Here is a 24,035-nt window from a genome sequence, read left to right as displayed (position 1 = left end):
ATTCCCAAATCAGACTTTTCAGTCTCTTTTAAACTCACTTTTCAAGTACATGCACTATTTGATTTTATACAAGTCACACAAATGTTTATTTTGTAGCTTAAGGGCTCCCAAAGTAAAACCTCTGCTGACTCATGAACTCTTTGTACAGTTGCTACACTAGCTAAAAGCACCACCCTCAATCTTCAACACAATCAACTTTGGAGTTGAACCAAATGTTTTCCTGCTGTTTTCTCTTACTAACAATGTATAGGGTCACTTAATCAGAGCTGCAATTATGCATTCTGCTTTGACAATTGTGTGTACTGTTCTAACATCAGCTGTGTCTGAATTTTTTGCAGAATAGTACCAACAGCAAATGGTTTTGTAGATGTTTTTGTTGTTGTAGATGTTTTTGTAAACCTGGTCTTGATACATTTGAGAATTATTTCATTTACTTGATTTTTACTGTGCTCCTCTCCTTTTAAATCCTAATAAGCCAAAACAGATTGATTGCCATAAAACCCCCAACTATATTCTTTCTTGGGAAAACTTGCTGAATGCTTTCATTTTTGCAAAGCAGAAGCATACCTTTACCCTTTGGGCTGGAAGACCAGTGTTAAACATCCTTTAAAAAAGTCAAACATCTGTTCCTCATGGTTTTGAAAAAAAATAAATAAAATAAAATTCCTGGCAAATTAAAAAAAAAGTGCTGTGGAACATTTCAAGTAAAAATTCATTAAAATCTTTCAATTGTGCAAAATTGTTGTGGGGGCAATGGAAGCATCTTTTCTTTTTGCATAGATTTCCTATGTAAATGTTGAAATTTTGTAAAGTAGCATTTATCCATATGTTCCTTGAGCAGATAACCTTTGGACTATGTTCTCCAATTTCAAACTTGTGTGGTTTTCATTTCCACACAATGATCATAAGCTCCAATTTGAAAACTATACTTTTCATTGGTAATTTTCCAAGGCATTCTATATATAACTAAAGAACAGTAGTGAAATCTAATATGCTAACATTAGTTGGTAATGTCTAATTGGAGCTATTAGTGGCATGGCTTACTTGCAACATTAAATGTGATCACATGAGAAATTTAATAGTGCATCAATGTGTGTTGTTTCTACATCTTCACCAAGGAGATACTAGTCTGTAGTCAATTCACAATTGGACAATATTCATGGGTCTTCTCTCTGGATTTCTTCTGCAAGTGATCTTTGGCAGGTCATCCTATCATTCTACCCAGTAGTGTGTTTCAATTTTTTTTACTACCGGTTCTGTGGGCGTGGCTTCGTGGGCATGGCAGGGGAAGAATACTGCAAAATCCCCATTTCCTCCTGATCAGATGGGACTCCAGAGGTAGAGAATAGATGGGGGCAGGGCCAGTCAGAATTTTTACTACCGGTTCTCCGAACTACTCAAAATTTCCACTACTGGTTCTCCAGAACTGGTCAGAACCTGCTGAAATCCACCTCTGATCCTACTTGCCACTATAAAATAAACCAGTACAGGTTGTTTCCTTCAGTTTGGAGGATAAGTTTTTCTCTCTATTCTGATCCTGTGCCTCTTGAGGTGTACACAGTTGTTTTCAGAATACAATAAGTATCATTTCAAAAAGAATGGTGTTAGGAATGGCATCACAAAAAATGAAAATTTAGAAAGTTGTTAAAGCAATGCCTAATTTTGTGTACATCAATCAGTTTATTTTAGAATGCTTGGAAGCACATATTGGTAAAAAACTATGTAACTTTCAAGAAGTTTTTAAAAAAAAAATACTACAGAGAGTGATAACAGGATGCCACTCTTGAAACTGTTTGTCCTTGTGAACTGTATTCACAAGGACACAACCATGCTAAAATCCATATTAGAGATCTGTTATCTGGAAGATGTATTTTATTTATTTTCCCCTAATGTCTTTAAAAGATCTTTTTAGTGAAAAGACTTAATTGGGTTAAACTGTGCTATAAACACAGGAGACAATATGTTACAAAAGAAAATAAAGGAACCTTAACCTATGATTATTGAGTAATGTCAAGGGGATTGCCTGTGTGGATTTTTAGGTGAGAATTGGTAAGAGAAGGGAGATGCTGGCCTTTTGCTTTTCTTTCAAGAAGGCTCTAATGCAGTGGTTCTCAACCTTCCTAATGCCACGACCCTACCGGTTCTGTGGGCGTGGCTTGGTGTGGGGGGTAATGTGACTGGGTGGGCGTGGCCAACTTTTTTTTTCTTTTAAAAGCATTTTTTCTATAACCTTAAGTGTTTGCAGAAAAAACATGCTTTTGGAAGCCTCTGACAATCAGGCAACTCAGCTGGGATTGCCAGAGGCTTTTAAAGACATTTTTTTTTCTACAACCTCTTCAGCGCGATCGGACCCGCCAGGAGACGGAAAGAGGAGCGGTGTCTCGGTTCCTAAAACCATCGAAAATATGTGTTTTCCAATGGTCTTAGGTGACCCCTGTGAAAGGCTCGTTCAACCCCCAAAGGGGTCATGACCCACAGGTTGAGAACCACTGCTCTAATGCTTCTTCTGCATGTGAAAGAAAGAGGACAACCAGCAGTAAGGTGGGGTATCAACAGTAGAGCTGAAAGACCAGATTAGGGACAGATCAAGGGTGGGTTCTAAATTTTTTTACTACCGGTTCTGTGGGCATGGCTTATTTTGTGGGCGTGGCTTGGTGGGGGGTAATGTGACTGGGTGAGCGTGGCCAACTTTTTTTTTTTTTTTTTACTTTTAAAAGCATTTTTTCTACAACCTTAAAACGTTGCAAAAAAACAAAAAATGCTTCTAAAAGCCTCTGACGATTAGGCAACTCAGCTGGGATCGCCAGAGGCTTTTAAAGGCATTTTTTCCCCTACAACCTCTTCAGCTGAAGAGGTTGTAGAAAAAATGCTTTTAAAAGTAAAAAAAAAAAAGCCTCTGATGAGGTGGGCGGGGTAAGCAAGCAGCGACCAGGCCGGGGACCTGTTCGGGGGCATGGCCAGCCAATGTTATTACCGGTTCTCCGAACTACTATAAATTTTTACTACCTGTTCTTGCAAACCGGCGCGAACCGGGAGCAACCCACCACTGGGACAGATCATGATGGAGAAAATCTATCTATGTGGTCAGTAAGAGTTGACAATGACAAATAAATCAACTGATCACTTTCTTTCCTAGCAATTTTGTCCTCCTCCCAATGGTCTCCAAACCAATTGGTTCTCAACAGAAATGGTAGAAATAAAGCAGTGGTCCCCAACCTTTTTATCGCCGCGGCCCGCTGAGCGCGCGCAGGGGTGGGGGCACGGCCCAGGAGCTTTTGCGCACGGCCCACTGCGCACGGCCCAGGAGCCTTTGCGCTGCAGCGTTCATGTCCCCCGGCCGCTGCGCGGCCCGGTGCCAGGTACTCCACGGCCCGGCACCGGTCCGCGGACCGGGGGTTGGGGACCACTGAAATAAAGCACATTAGATCCCCTTAATCAAATATTTTTTCAGACATGTTGCATTAAAATCCCCAATGCCCTCATTTAGCAGGTAATTGGCTTGTGGCTGGGAAGATGGGAACCATAGATTAAGCTGTTTGGAATGACAGAATTTAATCAAGAATTTGGGCCCAGTTTCAGAATTGAGATCATGGCACGTTTCACATTAAAATAATCCTTCTGACTAGTGTTTTTCCTACAGGAAAAAATGCAGAGGAGAAAAAGGCAGTATTTGCATTAACAACTTAAAAGGAAATTCTCCTTTGGGAATATTGCAAATCAAATAGGTAGAGATGCTACCTGTATATGCTAATACTGTACAGCTAGCTTAATGCATTTTGTTCACAGTTCATTTAGTCACCATTCAAAGTTACAACAGCAGTGAAAAAATGACTTATAACCATTTTTCACAATTACAATTCATATTTATGATAGTTGCTGTGTCCCAAGGTCATATGATCACCTTTTGCGACCTTCTGACAAGCAAAGTCAATGGGGAAGCCAGATTCACTTAACAACCAGATTACTAATTTATCAACTGCAGTGATTAACTTACAACCTTTCTTGCTGCCATTGTTAAAATGGGGCAAAACTCACTCAACAAAGTCTCACTTAACAACAGAAATTTTGGGCTCAATTGTGGTTGTAAGTCGAGGACTATAATATTTACTTATCTAAACTGAAAAACAGACCACAAACAGGCAAAAGAGCAGTCAGAGAAGGATCAACTTCTGTTTTCCTGATGGCTTCCCCGCTGACTTTGCTTGTGGGAAGTTAGCAGGGAGTATTGGAAATCATGTCCATGTGACTGCAGGGATGCTGCAACCTTTCACAATAAAACTGTTCTGGTATCATGAAAATTTCAATTCCACAGGAGTAATGGGTCCCAGCTTTTTACACATTTTTTTAATTAGCAGATTTGAGATGCCTAGCTTCAAAAATGGTTGCAGTATAATGCATTGTTTGGGCTAACCTGACGGTACAAACAAACGAACAGATAAATACAATAAGAATTTTAATAGCGTATAGATAGCAGGTTTATATTGGAAGAAAAAAGAAAACATCATTTTAACATTGGTTTCACTAACAGAAAGTTGGGTGGGAGGTTTGGCTACGACATGGTATAAGATGTCAAACTGATAGTTATTGAGTAATTAAAAATCAGGCAGTAAAAAGCTTGATAATTATGATAAGTACTTTGTGCATATGTGTGCACTGCTGGGGAAGACAGATATCAGAAAGGGTAAGTCTCTTTAAATAGGTGAATGCTAGTGGGTTTTTAAAAATACAATGAATTAATTGGAGCCTGGTACAAGAAAAAAAATAAAAAAAGAATTAATCTCATCTGTGTCAGGGAAACAGGAAGAGGGCTGTCCATGTGTTGTTCACACATAAACACACACTGACTCCATGACTCCAATGCAGCCTGTGGGGTTGCTTGATTTATGTGCTTTTGCAGAAACAGGCAAAGCAAGGATCTCAGCCCCACCTCTCACAGAAGAGGCTGGGAACTTGCTTCCACTTTGCTGAGAAATTATGTTTTTTTATGATTCTGCATTTCTACACTTTTGAAATAAGTGTGCAATTTTTTTTTTTTTGGTAAAGGGTAAAAATAGACATTATTTAATGGAAGTATGTGCTCCTCAAAAGAGTTGAATGGAGTACAAAAACAGGCTTCTGCTCACTCTCCAACAAAGGAAGTTAACTCCTGTCTTGCAGGCAACACAGGAAACTGGCTTGAGATGCCTACATAGCTAATGACAAAAAAATTCATGCTCCGTGACAAATCTTATAAAATCATTCCACTGGAAATAATACTTAACTAATTATGCATCATCTTACAGCTGTGTGTCTTCCTGAAAAAGCTTTAAAATTCAGTGGACTCTCATGTGCTTCTTGTTTTCAGAATGTTGTGTTTACTTCCTTGTTTCTACATATATTTTGCCAAATGTCCCCTTTTTTCCTAGTTTCCAGACACCAGTCTTTTGCAGTGGATCCCTCCCTACTTTATTACTACATGCGTACTACACTCTTCTCACGGAACTACAATTAATATAGCTGAATAAATAAAGTGTGATCTATAATTGAGATAATAAATGTGTTAATTTCATGCTTCCAGAGTCATCTATTTTTTTTATTCCCAGCTCATCATTGAGTTGACAAGAAGTCTCCTTTTTCAAAATGCTGTAGTTTCACAGAACTTCAAATGATACCAGGGCTCAATAATATTCCCTGCATCTTTTTTCCCCTTTTCAGATGCTACCATATTTTCCAGGTTAAGTTGGGAGCAGAGCTACAATTTGTATAAGATAATCAATGCAAGCATCAGATTCCTACTTTGAAACAGAGTACAGGATTAAACAGGTGATTTATTATAATACAAAATATACCAATAAATTTTATCAAGATGTCTAACCGCTGATCAAGATAAACAGCCTCCTGTATGCAATGCATGTTCAATATATATTTATTAGAAAACATAAGGTGAGTTATTATATTAAGAATTTTAATTTGGGTCATGCATTTGTGTCTATGATTTCTTATTATTGCATTAAGATATTGTAAAATTTTTGTTTCTGGTGCTTTGGCATTTGATGTAATGGTACTTAAGGAGAGTGCTTTAGTTTGTTGTTGTTGTTTTTTTAAAAAATATTCAACTTATAAAAATTATGCCGACCATCTTGATTCATTATTAAAGCAAGCAGGACCAACTTTTGAATGTTCCTAATTGTTCATAGTCAGTCTGGATATTAAGAAGAAAGAAAGTGAATGTTGAATAAGGATCCTTATTGTACTGCGTCTTGTTTATGTAAGCCATTTCCCCACTCACGATTTCCAGCGCCTTCTCACGTCACTAAATCCTTCCCCTGCTCACTTTGGATCATCCGAGGCCGGCCGCCGGCTGTCGAGAGTCCCCCGAGCCCGGCCCTTTGCCTCTGTCCGTTCGCTCGACTGGCTGCCTTTCTGGGGAGGCTTTAGGGGGTGGCAGCCGGGCGGAGCCTGAATCTGAGGCAGAGCATGGAGAGAAGTTGGGGCGGCAGTCGAATGGGGTGGGCGACGGGAGCCGGACACTGGAATCGGCTGTCCTGACGCTCATATTGGCGAGGGTGAGTGAGCAGCTGCCCAAATGCAAGGAAGGTGGGTCCGAAAACGAAGAAAAAGGGTTGTGGTTGTTGAAGGCAGGACCTCGCTCGGTGGCATCTGCGGAAGAGAAAGAGAGCGCAAGAGTTGTTTTTGTATTTGTAGGGGAAACAAATACAAAAACAATTTAGAGTTTCTTAGCCAACCGCTTTCTAGCATAGCGTGTTAAAGGAACTTCACTGCGTGTCGTTAGCTGTAGTTTAGCATGTCGTGTGAACTTACAGTACTGACTTGAATGAGTTGTGAGTCCTTCAAACATCTTGTGTGAATGCACCAAAGGGTGTTTCCAACAGAAGTAGGAAGCAAAGCGAGAAGCCATATGTCTTGAATGTGTGGTGCCCTGCATCTTAAATATGTGTATTTATATGTGGAGGTGAGTCGGGAAACTGATACATTTTTTCAGTTTCACATCTGTGTTTAGCTAGGTTAGTTTTACTGTTCTTTATCTTGTACTTTAGAACTGTTTGTTGAACATCCGGGAATGAAAGCGGAATTGAGTATAACATAGCAAATAAATACCTAAATAACTAAGTGGAGAAATGACTCACATTTAGGGACTGAAGGTCTCCTGGGCAGTCTGCAGATATGTTAGGCCAAAACTCCCAAGAGCTGGAGTTTAAGCACATCTGGAAGAGGCCAAGTTAGGGAAAGCTGATGTAGAGGATACGAGATACAATATTTACTGTAGGCAAAGGCTGTGTTGCAGAAGTCTGTGGTTCTGGAGAGAGAAAGAGCTTGCAATGCGTACTGGACTTGATGGAGTTGTTTGGTCTTTCAGTCTTTTTCTGAATCCCTGACAGGATGAGATGTGAGGATGGACAGTGGCCAGAAAAGCAGGCAAATGGAAAAGCTGATATATATTGGGTCTATATGAGGGGATCTGAAGGGACAGAAAAAGGCTTGGGGCTCAAGGATCTGATTGATAATTGCCTGAATCTGATATTGCTGTCACTTTAGGAAGGATTGCCTGGCAGATGAAGAAAATATTTGGTATTGTGGTAGTGCCTGCTCTTCTCATCTAAGGATTTCTCTAGCACAAGTTTTTCTGTGAAGCTTCTTTTGAGTACATAGAGTTCTCTCTATGCAGAGGTTCATAGGTTCCCCGGCAACCTTTCATTTTCCTTTCAAAATATTTTTTCTTCCCTGCCTCACAGCCACTTAAGAAAAATTGGCTGCCTTGAAATCAAATACAGAGCAATACTCCTGATCAAATAAAGGTCTAGATTCCCTCTTCCCCATTGTCCTATATTATATCTATTTCTGCTTTTTTTACTTTTTTTTTTTTTTGCCAACATTTTTGGTTAGTCTTATGCTGTCTGGATTAGTATTAGGCACACTGTTTAAGACATCTCTGTTTGGGGCACCCAGTCTATACTTTCTGGGTATCAGCTTTCAGCCAAGGATGCAGTTAACAGTGAAAAATGTAGTTGAGAATAAGTGGGACCCCCTCCCCATTTGTTTGAGAGCAGAGTATGTAGTTTGAACTAGAAGTTTCTCATCTATAAAATGGAGGCAAACTGTCCATGATTATTACTAGTTCTATACTTGTTTATTCATCAGTAATTTCTCCTAATTGTCTGGGTTTTATTTTATCCCAAATAAATATGTCTGGGACTACAACTTTAAAACAAAAGAGAGTTTTATTGGTTGTATGTATGGTTTCTAAACCCACTAAATTCTGCTATGCTGCCTCAGGTGAGGTAGGGGCTCCCTGGATTAGATAAAAGAAGAACATTAGAAGTACATGCTAAAAGTATGCAATCCAAGCAAAGTCACCTTAGATGTGAAGGTCATCTCAGGTGCCTGGCTAAAGCAACCAGACACTTATATGAGACAGCAGCAGTATATGAAAATGCTGGAGGCAGATAATCACTTTAGTGACAATGGCAAAGGCATAATTTCATACTGTGCTAGAGAAGACAATAATAAACTATTCCTGTAGTTTACAAAAAACTATGGGTAGCCAATATAACATGATTGATGATATAGTGCTGAATGATAGCCTCTGAGATTGGATGGCACAGATCAGGCTACTGAGGAAGAACAGGGAATATCTCAGTACTAATTATATTTATGATGTACGGTAGTAAGATTAAAGCTTTTGGGAAGTATAGTTGCTGATGCTGCCATGCAGGAAAAGAATCCAAAGTTGCAAAGACAGAATTACAGTAGGTGATGGAACATAAGAACCATGAATGTGGCAAAATTTAACACAGTTAAAGCTAAAATGAATCATTCACTGATATCATAGGAATCACCAAACTGAAATGATCCAGAATTGGATACTTTCAGTCAGAAGATTTATTATTTATTATTCAGGACACGAAAAATGAAGGAATTGATTCATAATCAGGAAGAATACAACAAGGACAATACTTGGTACACTTCAATCAATGACTGAGTAATATAAAATAGACTCTGTGGGCAACTCTGTGATGTGACACCTACCCAAGTTTATGAGCCAACAAATGATGCAGCAGTAGGGAAGTTTTAGGAGATATATGGTCAAATTCAATCTGAAATGGATAGAATAGGCAAGCAAGATATGCAGGAAGAAAATGTTTGTGGTTGGATATTTGAAGTTGAAAATATAAAGGAAGAAAATGTAGCAGGAGAACATCATCAATTTTTCCAACCCAAAGATTTCTTCATTGCTGACAGTCTTCCAATAGCCAAAATGACTGTGCAATACCAGATGAAATATAGAGAAATCAAATTATTTTTGGCACAAAGAGAGAAGAGCCCAGTTATAGCAAAGCCATGGTCAGGGACTTACTGTGGAAGAGATAATAAGTTGTTCATGTGAAAATTTCACACTGAGTTAAAGCAAAAGAAGAAAGCCAATTAATTTTGATATCATATCTATGAACTTCAATCATCATCATTTTCAAGAACATCAGGAATCATTCTGAACTCCTGAATTTCACTGATTCAAAGCCAGAGGAACAATACAATGAAATCAAACACATTGTTAAGGATATATATAGAAGGAAACTGTAAAAAACTAAGAAACAAGGGAAACTTGATAGAACAATTGATAGAAATTGCCAAAAAGAGAAATCAAAGCCAAGAAAGACAGGGATTTCAGGAAGGAACAAAGAATTTCAGAGAGGAATTAGAAGAGATAGGAAAAAGTACTAAAATTATAACTGTAAAGACACTGAAGATAGGAACATACATGGAAAAACAAAAAGCCTCCAAAATATTTCTAAACTCAGGAGATTCCAACTTCAACTTGGTTTGTTGAAGGATGCCATAGGATGCCAGTTAGTAGTTATTTGAAGGAAGATAAAAGATGAAAGGCATATGCTGACATTCTATGCAATTCAGAAATTGATGTCCAACTTTCTCTACTTGCAAGACTATCTAGTGCTAGAAGATGAAGTTAGATTGGCATTCAGTCATTACCAAATTGGAAGGCTACAGGAATTCATGGAATATAAAGAAATATGGGAAACAACAGAAAAAGAACCAGTAAGGCTCCTAACCAAGCTCTGGCAGAAAATCTGGAGAATGACACAGTGCTTTCAACGATTGGAAGAGGTCAGTCCACATACCAATACCAAGGAAAATGGCTGTGCACACTTTGCAAACAGAGTGTAGAAACTACCATGCTTCCCCGAAAATAAGACCCTGTCTTATATTTTTTTAAACCCTGAAATAAGCGATTGGCCTTATTTTTGGGGAGGTCTTATTATTTTGGGGCGCACGGAGCAAGATGAAGTTCCTCTTGCCGTCTTACCTGATTTCCAGCTCTGTGTTTAAACATTTTCGGGGAGAGGCTTATTTTAGTGCATGTGCTCAAACCCCGAGTGGTCTTATTATCAGGGGATGTCTTATTTTTGGGGAAACAGGGTATCAAACAATATCTTTCATTTCACATTCTAGCAAAAGCAAAATAATGTTTAGGATCATTCAGTGTGGAATAAAGCCCTACATGGAAAGAGAGATGAGAGAGATGCCTGATTTTGAACTGGCTTAAAAAAAGCTGCTGCACGCTGAACAGTTGAAAAAGGCAAAATTAGTGAGTATTTCATTGATTATAGAAAGGTTTGACTATGTCTACCATGTCAACCTGTGGAAAATGGGAATCACATAGCCTCATGGAAGGGTCATGTAAGGGAAGGTGATCAGGACAGAATGCAGACTGCCTCCAGGTTGGCAAAGGAATGAGACAAGGCTATATATTCTCTCCTTATTTATTTGGCTAATATATTGAATATACTGTATATTCAGATATGCTGGATTGGAAGAAGATGAATGTGGTTTTAAAATTATAGGAAGAAACATTAATAAGATGCAATGTGTTGATGACACTAGCTGAAACGCAAATGATCTGCAAACTCTAGTAATAAAAGTCAATAAGCACAATAAAAAAAGTTTATAAAGAAGGCCAAATTAATAACAAGTAGAGGAATTGCCTGAGAGCTGACAGTGAAAATATTAAATTTGTGGACAGCTTTTGCCTTTTAGGGTTGACTGCCAATAGTAAAGAAACTGCAGTTAAAAACTATGCTGCAGTTGGTCTGAAGATCTTGGTGACACATCACAGCATTGATTCTTTTCTGTCTACAAAGATCTGAAATGTGCAAGCAATGGTTTTTTTCCCTATGATATTCTATGTAAGCACAAGTTGGAGTTTGAAACAGCAATATAGGAAAAGTATTGATGCTTTTGATACTTGTGTTTTCTCGAAAATAAGACGGGTCTTATTTTCTTTTGGGCCCCAAAATAAGCACTGGGGCTTATTTTTGGGGGTGTCTTTATTTTTTCCCCATATACAAGAGGCCCACTTCTGCTTGCTCGTGGTGGGGCAGGGGGGTGAAGCTGCCCCATGCGCCCACACTGGCTTACCTCAGGGCCCCCACAGCCAGGCACCCACGCCCCAACACCTGCCTCACCTTGTGGCGGTGGCTGCAGCGTCCCTGTCCAGTACGAGTCTGCATGACCGCTGGCCCACTTCTTCTGCTTGCTTGTGGCTGCAACAGAGTGACGTGCCAGTGCTGCAGCCACGAGGTAAGGTGGGGGGGGTGGAACTGCCCCAACGCCCTGCACCGGTTTACCTCAGGGTCCCCACAGCCAGTCCATCCATACCCTGACACCTGCCTCACCTCGCAGCTGCGGGACCAGCACACCGCTCAGCCTCCTGCTCTGTTGCGGTTGCGAGCAAGCAGAAGAAGTGGGCCAGTGGCCAGGTGAACTCCTGCTGCACATGGTTGCCAGTGAGGCAGGTGTTGGGATGTGGATGGCCTGGCTATGGGGCCCTGAGGTAATCCAGCGCGGGGCACATGGGGCAGCTCCTCCACCACCACCACCAGCCTCGGCTCATGGCCACGGCACCACGAGCAACCAGATGGAATAGGATTGCATGTTGCTACGCAGGCTCTTAAGTAGGGTTTACTTTGGGGTTAGGGCTTCTATTAGGCACATGCATAAAAACATGCTAGGGCTTATTTTCGGGATAGGTTTTTCAGGGAAACAGTATTTGTTGTGGAAGAAAACTCCTGAGAATAGCATGGATTGCCAAGATAACTAACAAATGGATCATCAAAGAAATCAACCCAGAGTTGTCACTTGAGGTTCAAATAATCAGCTCAAATGATCATATCAGACATATTATGCAAAGATCCATCTCTCTGGAAAAGGCTCTAATGCTAGGAAAGATGGAAGGAAAGAGAAGATGACAACAAGAGGAGGCAACAATATGAATGGACTCGGTTATAATGGCAATGAATGCATTGGAAGACTTGAAATAGAAAGCTGGGAACAGATTATTCTGGAGGGAATTTATTTATATGGTTGTTAAAAGTTAGGGGGAAAAACCCTCCTCAGCATAATTCTCATAAGGAATGAATGTATTTACATTTGTTCTCTTGCTTTTGAAAAAAAAAGGTTTACTTTTCCAGCTTACAACTAATGGCAAAATTCAAAGTACTTGAAAAAGTAATTTTAAAAATGGTATTTTTGTGCCTAGATTTTTGGAAGTGAGGGTAATTGTATTTCTGCTTGTTTTTCCAGACCTGCTACAAAAGCCTGAGAAAAAGAAATGGCCAAGATGGCATTTTTATTGGATACAGTCTTGTTAACAAATATACCATATGCAACATTTCAGAGGATTATAATGCTTTTCTTCAGAGCTTGTAACCGAAACTGTTTAGAAGCCAGTGGCAGATTCTAGACTGACAGCAGCTGCTCAGTGGTTTCCTCTTGAGTATTTGGAGTATGATTGGATATTTCTGTAATATAATACTTAAGACTTCAAAGCCTGTAGGAATTTAAGGGTGGGAAAGAGGTAAGGGAATAGTAGGAGCTCCTAAACTGTATGTGATTCAGCTGAAGAGAGAATAAACTTCTGGCCTTTCTCTTGGCAAAAATCCAGGAGTTTTCCTGCATTTTGTGCTGTGTATAATCTCTTACAGAGAATTCTGTCTGCCAGGCCAGTGAATGCTGGCTGGGGAATACTGGAAGTTGAAGTCCACACGTCTTCACCTTGTTGAGGTTGAAAAGCTCTGTGCTAGGCTATCCTAAGTTGTGGGACTCATGTTCATGGATTTCAGTGGGCTTTATGTTATGCCTTGAAACTGGTGTAGAGAACCAGAAATGAATTGCATGCAAACAGGAACTAGTGGAACTTGCACATACACATACCTATTTGTCAGCATGAAAGAAATGTGAAGTAATAAGAATCTTCCCCTGGTGTACTCTGGTTAACTGCAGATGAATGTTTGGCTATGATTCTGACTGGAAGGGTTTTGTTTTGTTGAAGGGGGATTTGAAATGCCAGTGTGGAAGACAGCAAGAGAGTTCACCTTGAAACTACAAGTAGTTTTAACTCTAGAAGAATATGTCCTTTCTCATTTTTCTTCAAGGACAAGCATCTTTGGTGGTTGTCCATTAAGGTCAAATTACATCTGTTTTGTATATCTCCCCTGCCTGCCTGCTTGCCAAGCATGTGGTATGAGATGCAAAATGTAGTAGTGGTGATAGAACTCAATTTTCTAGGCACAATTTGAATCTTAATGTTGCCTAGAGGGAAGGAGTCTCAGATATGTTTCAGAAGAGAAAACAAATTCCATTAGGCTGCTGTTAAAATTAATTGCTTTTGCTTTTAACTTGGGTGCCCAAACTAGCTTTCCGGGTAAAGAATTCTACAGTGGAGCAGCCAGATTTAGAGTGCACATAATTATAAAGTGGAAGAATGATAAGATTGATGGAAAGTAGAGGAAAAAAAATCTTATTTAATAAATAAAAACTATTTTGATATCTAAATTGCACTGGTAGAAAGAAGGAAACATTCATGAATTTTGAGGAGTGATTTAGATTTTGCTTATGTATCCTATGATGCTGCTTGGCTTTCATTTGGCAACTGGATAGGGAATGTAGAACGATATAGACTTGATCTTATTATGAAAACCTGCTAAGATGACAGTTTAGGTTTATAACAGGATCCGCAGGTAAAAGAAATAGAAATAGAATAACAGAGTTTGAAGGGACCTTGGAGATCTTCTAGTCCAAACCGCTGCCTAGGCAGGAAACCCTACACCACTTCAGACAAATGGTTATCCAACATCTTCTTAAAAACTTCCAGTGTTGGAACACCTACAACTTCTGGAGGCAAGTTGTTCCACTGATTAATTGTTCTAACTGTCAGGAATTTTCTCCTTAGTTTTAGTCCCACCCATTGCTTCTTCAGGTGCTTTGGAGAATAGCTTGATTCCCTCTTTGTGGCAGCTCCTAAGATATTGGAACACTCTTATCATGTCTCCCCTAGTCCTTCTTTTCATTAAACTAGACATAGTTTAAGAGTTGCATTGATGTTATGCTGGAGCTTCTAAATTTTATTTTTTTCTTGATGTTTTAGGAAAAAGTCAGAAACAGGGTGCATAGTTCACTTTCAAGACCTAAGACAAGAAAAAGATCTCTGAGTAAAATTTACAAGATTGTATTCATTGGATTTCTGAACATGGGATTTGTGTTCCAGGTTGAAAGGAATTGTCTTGTTCTGTTCTTGATTTGATTAGTTTAAAACAGCTCTCTCTTTTGGCTGAAAGGTAAATGTTTTGTCCCTCCTGTAGATTAGGAACTCTTTACAATTAGACCTAAGCACAGTAGATTTGATTGACAGAAGAATGCAGATTTTTTTAAAAAAAATCAAAACCCACATTTTGAAAAACAGGCTTCCTCCCCTCTTTTCTTCTGTATTTTTTCCTCTTGTCCTTCATATTCCATATACAGTATTTGTATTTGCTGAAAAGCAGATGGCTGACTTGGAGAGGGATCTGGGGGTGATTTCTATTTGATGGTCTGTGGAGAATTGTGTGTGTATATAAAAAAGCCTCCTCCAAGCTATTGTTCAGCAAATGTATGGAATATTACAGCAGTCATCCCCAGAAAAAAACATCAAAACAAAAAAAGGGGCGGGGCTTATAGCCATGCTGGAATGGGAATAATGGAAGTTTTACTTCAGCAGCTTTCCAGAGCACTGATTTGACAGAGGCTTCATTTAGGCAATCACTGGAAATATACTTACAAACACTCTCCTTAAAAGCAATGCATTTAGTAACATGGAAAATGCTTCACCTCAGTGTTAAATTTAGGACTAGCAATTTGCTAAATAAAAGCCGGCTGTCCTTGTTATCTGTATGCTGTCTTATGTCATGAAACAGGTAATCTTTGTAAACGAGTGAACAGTATATCATGTACCTCCTTGCTATCTTACCAATAACCTAAAGCCTTTTTCTTTCATTTTGCCCTCTGGCTGCCAAAATGGAGGTTTTATACTGCCTGCTTAATTTTGTAGGACACTTCTTTCTTTGTGGCAAGGAAAAAAAAAAAAAACTGGGATAGTTGTTCTGACTATCCAAGGGGAGTGAATTATGTAGTTACAGCAAGGCTTTCTCCGTGTGAAAGCCACTGAATAGCTGAGAAAAAGCACCCATCAAACCATATAACCTTCTATTCTGTTTCAAGGCAGTTGGCCGCTGTGATGGTAACTTCAGGGAAATGAATGTCAGGCTATTTTGAAGCTTTTTACATACTGACAGCCTTGGGGCTGTCTTTGCAGTTTGTTACTGCCTTGTGTAGTAACACTGTAATTTACTCCACTTCGGCTTCTGTTACATGTCTCTAGTTCAACAAAGGTGATCCTTTGTTTTCACTTGCCTATTCTGTTTTGAAATGCAACTTTAATATTTTCAATAGAAGAGGATATGTATAGCTCAGGATTGAACCGTGGAGTCCTGGGTGCTCTCTGAGCTTGTACTCTTGCAGACGTTTCATTACCCAACTGGGTAACAACATCAATGTGGTAAGTGTGGGGTTTGGTTCCTGTTTATATACAGCAGCTTGCCCTGCTAGTTTTGGTGTGGTATAGTTCTTTACAAAAAATCTTTTATAATTTTACCAAATTGTAATCTTTGATATGAGGAAAGGAGACAGCAATTAAACTTCCCAAATGCTTTCTGGAAATTATTTAGATCCATTAGGTGTTTGTGCTGGATCATTCAAATTGGTTTCCCTAACCCATAGAAATCATAAACTATATTTGGATCAGGCTGTGATCTGACCAAGCCAATAAGGTGATGGAAATTCCTTCTATCTCCAGCTCATATAATATCAGCTCTGAGACAAAAATAAACTATGTATGACCACTTAATGCATTTCAGACCCAAAATCACTTGAGGCAAACTGATCCCCATGGGGGTTGAAATCTCTCAGAAATCAGCTCCCCGAGCCCAGGGAGAGGTCCTGCTAGACTGCAAAGTGAATGGTTCACCAGTAGGGATCCCAAGGCACGTTAAATATTGGTATCAGGAACAAAGACTTGGATCACAGGAAGATGTTCCTCATGATCAAAGCCCCCTCTTTACGTCCTCAATATACACAGCTTGCTGAAGGACTCAAAACACACTGTTTTGAAGAATTACAGATAGTCCTCAATTTACGACCAGAGTTGGGACCAGAATTTTCATTGCTAAGACAGGCAGTTGTTAAGTGACTCCTGCCCAATTTTATGACCTTTTTTTGGCCATGATTGTTAAGCAAATCACTGCAGTTGTTAAGTGAGTCACATGTTCATTAAGGAAATCAGTGGTTTCCTCCACTGACTTGCTGATTGGGGAGATTGCAAATAGGGACCACATGATCCAGGGATGCTGAAAACACATGCTGGTCGCCAAGCATCCAAATTTTGATCATGTGACTTTGAGAATGCTGTGACAGTTGTAAGTGTGGGGACTGGTTGTAAGTAATTTAATTAAGTGCTGTTATAACTTCAAAGGAGTTGCTAAATGAATGGTTGTAAATTGAGGACTTCCTGTAGTGAAAAGGTAGAAGGGCCATAGCTCAGAGCAGGGAGGAATTTGGATGTAAACTCTTACAAGTTCACCCTGGAGTATCCTCAGATATGATTGAGAAACAAATGAAAACAAAACTCAAAACTCTGGGTAGCCTCTACAGTGTGTGATATCAATAGAACAATAATGTCACTTGGTATAAACCTTACACTGCATATTAAAAGTTATTTGTGTTCTCTGCCAGCTATTTTTCAAAGAGAAAACAAATGTAAATCAGTAAACTTCCAGAAGAGTGAGGGGAGGGATTTGGAGGGATGTATGTGAAATTATTATTATTATTATTTATTGGATTTGTATGCCGCTCTTCTCCCGAAGGACTCAGGGCGGCTCACAACAATAAGAAACAGAGAATACAAAAGTTAAAAGACAAATTAAAACAGAATATCCAATAAATAAGGTTAAACGTGGCAATATCAATTCAAATTTAAGAATTTAAAAGGCTACAAATCAGTTTAGAGTCAACTCAGGCCCGCCCGTTGGAAGAGCCAGGTCCGGCGGAAGGTTCGGAGGTTGGGGATTATCTGGAACCAATTTGATGTATTTTGGTGAGCCATTTTGGTGTAGTAGTTAAGGCACTAGGCTAGAAACTGGGAGATTGTGAGTTCGATCCCATCTTGGGCACAAAGCTAGTCACTTTCCTCCAGCCCTAGGTAATGGCAAATCACTTCTAAAACATTTTGCCCAGAAAACTGCAAGGACTTGCCCAGGCAGTCTCTGAGAATCAGCATGACTGAACGGAAGAAAAAAATTGCAAAATGGGATTTTGCTCTTCTTAAATTGAAACTTCCTGTTTACTTTAGAGCACATTAGTATCAGGCCTGTGAATGAAAAGAGATCTAGTTTCACATGCTTTGTAATTCTTCTGTAGTCAACTCAGTAGAAAATTGATTTAAATAGGCATACTAAGATTTTATTTTTTTATACCATCTTGTTTTGTTTTTACAAATAATTCAAGGTAGTGAATATACCTAGTTCTCCTTCCTCCTCCTATTTTCCCCTACAACAACCACGCTGTGAGATTGAGTCGGGCTAAGAGAGAGAGTAACATGCCCAAAGTCATCAAGCTTGTAAGAGTCTGTATAGAAAAAAATAAACATTGATTAATTGGAATTGTCTTTATATCAGGATAGGTTCGTATGTGAACAACAGACATATAATACATTGGTATTTTTTTCTATTCCAGAGTTAAACATGCAGTATTTTAATTTTGACTTCCTGTTTTGTATATGAAGCCTTAGTACTGTATTGTTATGGCTTCATGGGTTTGCAGAAAGTACTATATTGGTCTCCCACTTGGTATGAAATTATATTTTGTCAGGGGGTGGGGGAATTGTATCTCAATAGAATCCCTGAAAACAGAGCAATAATTATATCTGGTTAATTGCAGTTTCCTCCCAAGTCTAAATAAATAGCAATCAGAAGTGGTCACAGCTCCTAAGGAAGATGCTGTTTTTATGGGATGCACAGATGGCACAATACAAAGATAACTGAACTAAAAAGAGTGTGTCATTCTAATTCAGAAAACAGCAGGAGAAAGAAGAACTGCTCTGTGGGACCGGTTACCCTGACAGGCCTACAACATGGTGTGCTTGCTTCCAGGTGGTTGGCCAGAGTTTCAGCATGGCTGATTTGAGTGCAAAAATAGGGAGAAGCATCTGTATGGTAAGCCAAGGCAGAACTCCTTTTTATGGTCCTAGAGCAATTCCTCAACTCCTCCTTAAATGGATCTAGGTCAATCTGTTTCTGCTGCTTTGTTGGAATTTCCTTGCTTTAAAGTGGTTCAGTGGTTAGTCAATGTGTCCTGCCATTCTCAGCAATAGATCACTGGAGCTTGTGTCTTAGGTTACTTGCCTGGGGGAAATTGTCTGTAACTAATTGTTACCTTATGTAGGAGGGGGGTATCAGGGTCTTGAATGTAAAGGCCTTTTCCTTCAAAATCCCAGTTTTGCTCAAAGGGATACAAGAAGCCTAGACTTGCTGGCTGTCATTTGTGATACATTTCGGCATTTAATATTACACTTTCTTAATCTGCCCTAAAAAGTTTTAAGAGTGGTGAGAAGTCACATTTTTAAGAACTCAATTTTAGTAAACACATAACCACTTATTTTTAAGTCCTTCAATTTATTTTTTAACTTGTTGGTAAGGTAAGGAAGAAACTGCTAGTTTACAGTATGATGAATTTGTAGTAAAGAGTAGCCTTCCAAATTTGTGGTTAGCAATTTGCAGTGCTATATTTAAAAAACTGCATGTGTTGGAAACAATAGCTAGACGCCACTCCATCTTGCCCTGCTTTTCCAATGCTGATTTCAATTTTGATGTATTTAAATTAGATAGATCTGATGTCTGTAACAATGGCACTTAACTTGACAAAATATGAAGAATGAGAACAGAGTAGAGTCCAATCATTAGCTTCCATCCAAAATAGGTAACATTTTTGATGGCAGATATAGCAGTGAACAAAACAAGCCAGAGCTACTGTAGGAGGCACATGGTAGTAAGAAATCAGAGTTCATTTCTAAAATATGTGTGGCGAAGGCAAAAAGTAACATTCATTTAAAATTACTAGCTTCTGAGCATGAAAAAGTATAGTTGGGGTCAGTCTGCAGATAACGCTCTTTTAAAAGCAATGGGACCTTGACAAATCTGTACCTTTATCTGGATTGCAACGGGGCTGCAAGGTTTACTTTAGATACAGCCCTAATCCTGTTAAATGTAGCAAGGAATATGTGATAAGAGAGAATTGGTAATCCACCTATCAGCTACCTCTCCTCCACCATAAGATACTTTTTCCAATTTTTTCCATGGTAGCTGATCTCCAGTGCAGAAATTGCTTTACAAACATCTGATTAGACATATCCACTTTTGTGCATATAGGACAAGCTATGCAGATTTATGTACGCATAAAAAAAAAGGGGGGGGGGAGGGAGGCAAACGAAAGAGAGAGCCAGTGAGCAAAAGACAACTGATTTCAAATTTAAATATTTTATTTTCCTGACCTCTCTTTTTGCCAGCTACCTAGTTGGAATTTTGAAAGCAGGTAGTGCTTATGCTCTATAGTGGGTATGTCCAGTTATGAAACACTCACTTATCGAAAGCAACGTAGCAGGCCCAGATTTTGGCAATGCCTCTGTGTGATATTGTGGCAAATACGTGTTATTTTGGTGCTCTGTTTGGTAATATGCTTAGATTTCTATTTTGAAGATTGTCTAGTACTAAAGAAGATACATGAAGGCACCTTGCTGTGAATACCACATTGTTCTCCCCCCTACTGGAAAATTAAGAAGCAGGATAGAATTGGGGTCTTTCTGAATTTCCTCTTATGCTATTCATTGGAATAAAATTGATGGTGCCTAGGTTTGTATCCAGAAAGTTATACGTTTGTCAAGGCATCACAGCCATTCTGAAAACTTGCAAGTGTCCACTTGAATGAAGTTGGTTTCCATGCTATATGTGTAGTCCTGAGACTGAACCGAGTAATGGAATCCTGGGCGTCTAGTCATTTGGAGGAAAATATCTTTAGAAAATAAATTGTTCAGCTATGTAATGAAAACTGTCACAAATAAGTTGCAAGAACAGTTAGTAGTTACTTGACGCTGTTGCCTTTGTAAAGGAAGTGCTTAAAATGGCTTCCTTCAGCTGTGGAATTTTTGTTTTTGGTGTCTTGCTCCTGCTCCTAGTTATCTGCTTATGTTGTCTCAGGTCTTTAGATAAAAGGAGCCTTTGGTTATATACTTCTACATATAACACAAAATATAAAGTAGCAAAATGTTGCTACTTTTCCCTTTAAATGAAGTTTGTTTTCCTCTGACTCTGTAGCTGTTTTAATGCAAGCCCAAACGTGCACGTGGTCTGTGTAAAACTCCAGACAGAGCCAGACAAGATTGTACTCCTTTATCTGCTGGGCAGGAACAGGCTCAACTGCTTTCCTGGGCTCTGATTAGAGGGTCCAGTCACGTAAGTTTGCTTACTTTGTGGCCTGTTTCTGCACTCTTCGTTTAAACTGCTTCTTGTGGAGCAAGAACGAGGTGATGCATTTTTTTCCCTACTTCTCTTTGGTGATCCAGTAGCCATCTGGATCTTTGCAGCCCATGTAGGAGAGAGAACAGACTATTCTTTTCCTGAGTGGTAGAAAACTAGATTTATGAAAGCTGAGAAACATTTCCATCTAAGCGAGGGCCAGATTTGGATTCCTTGGTGATTCCTTGATCACCAGAGAATCTAGTGGCAGGCACTATACCTTCTGATTGGTCACTAGCAGCAGTGGATCTTTTGGCTGCTTCCTGCAAAGATTCACACATGATCACTTAATATGGTTCCACTGTAATTGGACAATTGATTTACAAAAAAGTTTGCAGAATGACCAAGTTTATTGTTGTGCAGTTTTGTGAAAGACAAAATCTGATGAAAGATATGGAATGGTAGCTGTTCTAACATCTCATTGAAGTGGGCTCTTGTGACATCACTGAACACAGAAAGTTGCAGGTTAATTATTGAGCAACTCCAGGCAGAACTAAAAAGACACTGCTAGAAAGCTTAGAGAGCCAGTACTGGTCAATGTTGATGGTATTAAAGTTTATATTTGACTAAGTATGAAGCAGTTTCCTTTGTTTTCTATTACCATGCCACATTCCTCTTGAAAAAGGATGGATTACTGAAAGGTCACATTCCCTGGGAGTCATTTGTGCTCCTTATTTTATATATTAGCCTCCGAATTAAAGTTGTTGTGTCAAAACCAACACTTCTTACTGAGGTTTCTCTATCATTCATTTCAATCAAGTATCAGAAATTGTGCTATTTATTAAAAAAATGTAAGTAGTTGGATGGAGCATATAAAAATCATGGAGCTCTATGTAAGGAAATAAGTAATATGCAAGACTCTTTCATTTAAAATGCCATCTGGCAAAGGTGGGATATTTCCGGTGTATTTTACTTTGACTTAATAATGGGGTGTCAAGATACAAGGAGAAGTGAGAAGTAAACACAGAGCATGTGATTTTTCTCATGGAAGGAGGTTAGATCCAAATCTAATGAGCATAGCTACTTACAATTTCTGTAATGTACTGAGGACAGGCAGTAATCTATTTCCTTGGGGTGGGGTGTTCACTGGTTATGAGTTCAAAGACATATTCTTCTGCCATGCTTATATAATAAGCATATTTGACTCTGTCTGGAGTTTTCTCATTTGTAGGAAATAATGGGATTGACTTGCTCCCTGTTCCTCAATTTTTTTGAGAAATAGATTATATTATATATAGTCTGTTTAGGACTGCCTGAAATTCCTATGGATATTTCAAGTATTGCAAAATGCTGCAGTCAGAAATAGCAAAATAAATGCCAGAGGGATAGTGGTTCAAATATTCTGCAGTAGGAAAGGAATCTTTGCAAAGGTAAAGAAGAAATATGGATGGGCATGGAGAAAAAAAGAAAGTGGGGGGGGGGAACAGAAAGAAAATAGAACAACTCCAGGGAGAGTAATTTTGTATCTTGTATGAAAAAGTATGCATGTGGAATTTTACAAGAGGAAAAATGAAAAATGATGCTTGATGGAATAATGAAGTGAAAGAGGCTGCGGATTAGGGAAATGTGCAAATGTGAGAATGTTTGCTGCATATTTATTTTGAGACTCACACTAAATTAAGAATTATATAGACAATTGTATGACTCCATCCAAATGATAGTGTAATGAAACGGAAGTAGGGAAGGTTATTCTACTGCTTAATGAATGGATGAACTAGACTGGCTTTTCTCATAAAATCAAATACAGGTCAAGTAATTAAGACTTGATATTTATATACAATATATGTATGTTTATATCCTCAAGAGTTCAGTATTTATGTAGTCTTGCTAAAGTTTTTGTTGCTTCCAGTTAAAATTTGACAACTCCATTTCAGAGAAACATTAGCTTTGTTTCAGTTTATATTTTGATCACATTTTGGGTTATGTTACTCAGTTGCTCATTTTAAGTGGTAAACCCAATTTGATGAAATCAATATCTTAGCTTCACAGAGTATACATTGGTGATATGGATTGTCTCTTAGTATATTTATGCTAATTTTTCAGTTGAGCATGAGTTGAATGCAAAGTAAGCAATACTTTTTACATACTCTGGGGTGAGCCTTTCCGGTCACTTAGATCTTCCTAAGTGCATGCACATGCATACAGACACACACTCAATAAAAAGCATTTTTCCTTATTTATAGACTATCTAGTGATAACCAATTTCCTCCAGTGTTTGCTACCTTCAAGGCAATCATATATTTCCATATGTTGCATAATCTTTGGAGAGATAAACAGCCCCCACCTAGAATTGTTATCATTCTCTGACTTAACATCTAAGATGTAAAATGTAAGATGTCTGGGTTTTATTAGCTCAGCTGGCAGGTAGATGCTCGCTTATTTAAAACATCATAAAAACAAAAACCAAATTCCTCAGTGTCAAAATTCAATATGGCAAAGAAAAAGCTTAACTAGATAGTCTATAAATAAGGAAAAATGCTTTTTATTGAGTGTGTGTCTGTATGCATGTGCATGCACTTAGGAAGATTTAACTACCAATTTGGTGGTCTAAAAAGTGCAGACCAGGCCCAGTGGGCTGTCTCTTCAGAAGGCAGGTCTTGTTTCCTAGCAGTATTCTTTTCCCCTGCTAAGTGGAATTATTAATAGTAAGCCAGGCATGCTTTGCAAGAAAAAAATGAAGAACTTTCCAAGTATTAAAAGCATCCAGGATGTTGAAATCAACAACAGACATGATAGGAATTCCCTCCAATGTTGCTAGAAGAGGAATTATATTTATACAACTTTTAGTATAAAGTACAGAGAACTCAAAGAAAGTGGGGGGGGAAAGCTTATCAACAACAGCCCAAACATGACTGTAGGACATGTTACCTAGTTAGGTAATAAAAGCATAGAACCATGCTGACAGAACTCCAAGAACCCTACTGTGGTCCTTCATTTGTAAACATACGAAAGGTTTCCAATGACATTGTTTCCCATTCATAACTCTTTTCTCCTATTGTTGTTTTGATCCCTTTTCATTATTCAAAAAGTCTATGAAGGAGAAAACGATGAAATAGCTGTACAATTGATAACAGTAGGAGCCAT

The 24,035-nt window shown here is 38.8% G+C and overlaps 1 protein-coding gene across 1 annotated transcript in view; it reads left to right on the top strand.

Annotated features, from left to right (window-relative positions):
* Positions 1 to 15,851: 15,851 nt before the first annotated feature.
* LZTS2 (leucine zipper tumor suppressor 2) overlaps positions 15,852 to 24,035 on the top strand; it is a 56,177-nt gene continuing 47,993 nt past the window's right edge. Inside the window, exon 1 of the mRNA XM_070945037.1 lies at positions 15,852 to 15,886. The gene's annotated coding sequence lies outside the window, so the exon portion shown is untranslated. The remainder of the gene's footprint in view (positions 15,887 to 24,035) is intronic.

The sequence above is a fragment of the Pituophis catenifer genome, unplaced genomic scaffold (assembly GCF_029215685.1).
Source record: "Pituophis catenifer annectens isolate HBS135680 unplaced genomic scaffold, rPitCat1.0.hap2 SCAF_6, whole genome shotgun sequence".
NCBI classification, from domain to species: Eukaryota; Metazoa; Chordata; class Lepidosauria; order Squamata; family Colubridae; genus Pituophis; species Pituophis catenifer.
This window is presented reverse-complemented; position numbering and strand designations above follow the sequence as displayed.